This window comes from Athene cunicularia, assembly GCF_003259725.1.
Source record: "Athene cunicularia isolate RWA chromosome 1 unlocalized genomic scaffold, athCun1 chr1_part2, whole genome shotgun sequence".
NCBI lineage: Eukaryota > Metazoa > Chordata > Aves > Strigiformes > Strigidae > Athene > Athene cunicularia.
Window position 1 is genome coordinate 6187834 of NW_020799092.1, and position 4398 is coordinate 6192231.

The window sequence follows — 4398 nt, forward strand, 5'->3', positions numbered from 1 at the left end:
ATATTTTTATTTGGGTTCAATCAATTTAGGGTGGGAAGCAATAGGCAAAGCAGCGCTGGGTGCATGGAGAGCCGCAGCTCTACCACGCGCACCCCGAGTTCCAAAAAGCAGCGTTTTTTATATTCGTGCCATTGTTTTTAACCAATCTCCTCCTGTCAGAGAGTTGTCCTGCTCTTTTCCATTGGGTCATTTGAGTTGCTTGGGTGCATGTCCTCCTCCTATTGGGTCTTTTGAAAGTCTCGAAGCCTTGGTCTCTTGGCGCGCTTTTCTCCTATTGGATCTTTTAAAAGTCTCATGATCTCATCCTTTTGGCTGGCTTTTCTTCAAACAGCAGTTACATGTCAGCTCTAGGTGGGGTTTCTGAGACAAGGTTACATTGTTCCAACTGAATGCTAGGTGGGGTTTCTGAGACATGGTTACTTTCTTCCAATCTGAATGGCACACTTTACATTTAATTGTTTAACTTTTACAGATCGTTCAAGTGTACCTACCCACCTTGCCCAGCCTAGCAGATCAGTTACTATACTTTATTACAGCACCCGCCTTGCTTAACTTAGCAAATTAGTTACCATAGTTTATTACACATTGATGAATTGGGAGTCAGATTTGGTAAGGGAAGTTTTAGCTGGTTGTTATAAGGAGATTTAGGAAAGCTTTTGATACTACACAAGCATACAGTACAGCTCACAAATTTGAACTGATTGTAGTTCATTTCAGGTGGATATTGTATAGATTGTACTCTGGAACAAGAAATGGACAGAAGCAAAACTGAAAGCCATATGATTCTATACAAAACTTTATTTTGGTGACAGCTTAAGTGTATAGTCCTGCAAATGCTTATTCAGTTGCTCAAATTACTTCACTACTCTCTTGCCTGAAGATTGTGTGAAGTGTGATCAGTGTTTACATGTATCACTAAGATTTTTCTGAGAACTGTGTCACACATGCAAAGTGCTGTTGAGATGAAAATTGGGGCAAGAATACAAATTCTAAAAAGTAGATTAACATGTAGATGGAAAAATACTGAGTTTGCTCAGTTTTTTCCCTATGTGATATTTTTCCTTGTTTGTCATCTTTCTCAATAGGAAATGAAGAGTCGGATGTGGAATGCCTGAGGAAAGCGGGCATGAGTGGTGTACCTGCTGATGCCTGTACAGTTGCTCAGAAGTCTGCTGGTTATATTTGTAAAAGCAGTGGTGGCTGTGGAGCTGTCCGGGAGTTTGCAGAACACATATTCATGTTGTTAGAAAAAGTGAACTCTGCAAGGAAGCAAATGGAAGAAATGAGTTCTGCAGGAAAGGAAATGGGGGGGGAAATGAGAACAGCAGGAGAGGAAATAAGGGATTAATGAAAAAGAGTAACACAGTTGGTCGGTCCTGCTTTTCTTCTTTCTCTCTCAGTAAGTCTGTATTCCAAAGGATGGCTTATCTTTCAAGTTTTACATTGCAGTAGAGTTAAAAAGATATTTCTCTCTAATTTAAGTCCCCATGATCTTATGCTGATAATCATGATCATATTCATGATTAGTTTAAAAGCCATTTAAGTGTGATGGAAGGAATGCTACAGAAGGTAGTGTCCTGTAAATCTATTCTTGATCATTACACCTGTCCTACCAGAATGATGTGTCTTTATTTCATAATCTGAATATTTTCAGGGATCAGTGATTTTTCGTGACTTGAGGAATTGTAATTCAGACTTCCAAAAAAAATATTCTGTTAGTTTTGCTCATTTGTTTTACATTTACTCTATTAAATGTCAACATGACGTTGTAGTTGTGTGCTTGCTTTTTACATGATTTGTCCCTAGTAAGAAAGAGTTTTAGCATGTTCCAGAGAGCTCAGGTGTAAAATAACTATCAAATTTCTTTCTATATGTTTAAAAGACGGCTTGGTTACTGTAAAACCAGTTACATTAGTATTAGTTAATAAAAGCACTTAAGCATGTGTTTTAAGCTCATAAAAAATTAAATTACATTTGGAATTGTGCTTCTTTGAATCTGTTTATTCTAGATTTTATTCAAGTGCTTAAATTAATATACCCAAATGCTTTGCCAGATTTCCCATTAACTTTGAGATCTTTGCAGAAACTCAAGTTTCTTTCTCGGAAGGCTTTATTACAACTGCTGATGAGTAGAAAATATAAGGTCTTTAATGTTTATTGTATGGGAAAGTAACTGTTATTTAAAGAAAACCACCACAAAACATAATTGTTGATTGTAGGTTTATATAAAATATATATATTCAGACTATTTTTAGCATGTGAATTTGTCCTGGTTCAACTAGGATAGGGTTAAGTTTCCCGAGCAGAGAGAGAGGGGGAAGGGATCTCCAGCCCGGTTATTCATACCATGCTGACTTCAGGTCCAGGGGCGGGAAACCTTGATTTTACTTTCTCTTCGGCTTTTTGGTGTTGGGTAACTGCTCCGTGACCATTTTACAGTATTTCTCTGTATATCATTTGTCTAGTTCACTGTTATTGCTGTTTATTGTTGCTATCATTGCCACTGTTGTTGTTCAGATTGTTTATCACACTGTTGTATTAAATTTCTTCTTATTTTAACCCAGGTTTGTGCCTCACTGACAGCCCCACCGGCTGCGGGTGGGGGAGGGGCAACAGCAATATGCTCTCCGGTCCCAGCAGGGCCTAAACCACCACAGAATTTAAAGCTGGTTTATATGTATGTTTGTATTTATAGAAAGTACAGTGTTTGCCATGTCACGATTTAAAGAACTCCCTATCTGTAAAAATTTGTAGAACTGACAGTAAAAATACACATCAGTTTCAATCCTAGTATTTATCAGCAAATCGAATTCTGCCTTGGATTATGCTAAAAAATAAAAAATACCTGTGGTACACAGGCAGTTACTGCTGTAGTGAATGATAATAGCTTGTCATTTTATTTTGTTTCTCTGCTAAATAGACACTCCCAATATAGTATCAGCTGATATATTGCCCTTGGTTAACCTTGTGTTTACTTTCCTATACAAAGCAAAACTTTAAACTGAAAGTCTCTTACCACCTATCTACAGTAGCAAGGTTAAACAGGTGAATAGCTTACTGTACTAATCAGCTCTAAGCTCTCATTTAAGTATTGCCTTTCAGTGATGAATTAGAGTTCTGCACTGGATAAATCCCATTGACTTTGATAACAGGAGAGCCATATTTTGTGCAGAACTACAGACTTTGGTATAGGTAGGTTAATTATTTTAGTTGTATAGAGTATGTGGTAAAGCTTCAGAAGTCCAGATTGAATGAACAGTTCAGGTTCAATGATGTCATATAGGATTGGCCAAGTTTTTTGTTACTTGACCTTGTCATCATCCAATAACTTGCTGACTTTGATTTCCAGAACAGTTTCCTGTGGATAGCTTTTAAACACTGTGAATAACTTAGTTCCCATTCCTTTTACATTAGAGAAAGCAAAAATCTAACTAAATGCAATTATAATACAAATGAGACGGGGAGTCTAAACAATCTTAGATTGATGGTGCAAGGCCTGCGAAAAACAAGGGGAGGCGTATGGGACTGTTCGAAAAAGACATACCAAATACTGATAACGTTGCTAGGCGATTATCTCCTAGCCCAAAGAGAAGTCCCCCCTAGTCCTTGAAGAACAGACTACCCAAACCACCAGTATAAACTGGCCTGGAAGAAAGCCAGAGAACAACTGAGGCTGCGCAGAGCGACAGGGTGAAAAGTTCATCAGCGAGGAAGAAGAGGTACTTCCTCTTTACGACCCCTCCCCAGGAGATTGCGACCCCAGCCCAGAGCTTGGAGAGCTCATCACGCAGGCGCAAGAGGAGGAGACCTGATTACCATGAGAAGCGAGGGGAGGTGGGGGTAGACTATGTATATGTATAGGCGTTTTATGAATATGCACTATTTTGTAACATATAAGCCGGACGGGAGCTGCAAACGATGCGCATGCTTGTGGTGGAGCGATCCCCCATGCGCCCAGCGCTGAATAAACATACCCACTTTATAACCCCAAAAGTTATACAGTGATTTCTCCGCAAAACATCTTGGCACCCTAGATGGGACCTATCTCTGCTCGGCTGCCGGGACACTGCTGACGGGTGGACGTCCTAGGTGCACCCCGAGCTCTTCTCAGAGGAACTCCACTCGCAGCTGTCCACTGCGGGAGCAGACAAGGACCATCTGGCTCGCGGACAGAGGTATGTTTACAAGGGTAACGGGCTGCTGTAAGACGCACAGAGACGTCTGGCGCACGGCTCAGTCCCGAGGAGGGGGTGTACCCATTTGGTTTTGGCTTTGGGAATCCACGGGAAAGTAAGATCTTTTGGGGCAAACTACCCATGACTGGTATATAAGAGGCAGTTTGCATTTTGGGCAGGGTACTGGTAATTACCATCACCTGCAGGATCTTGCTTCAGGTCA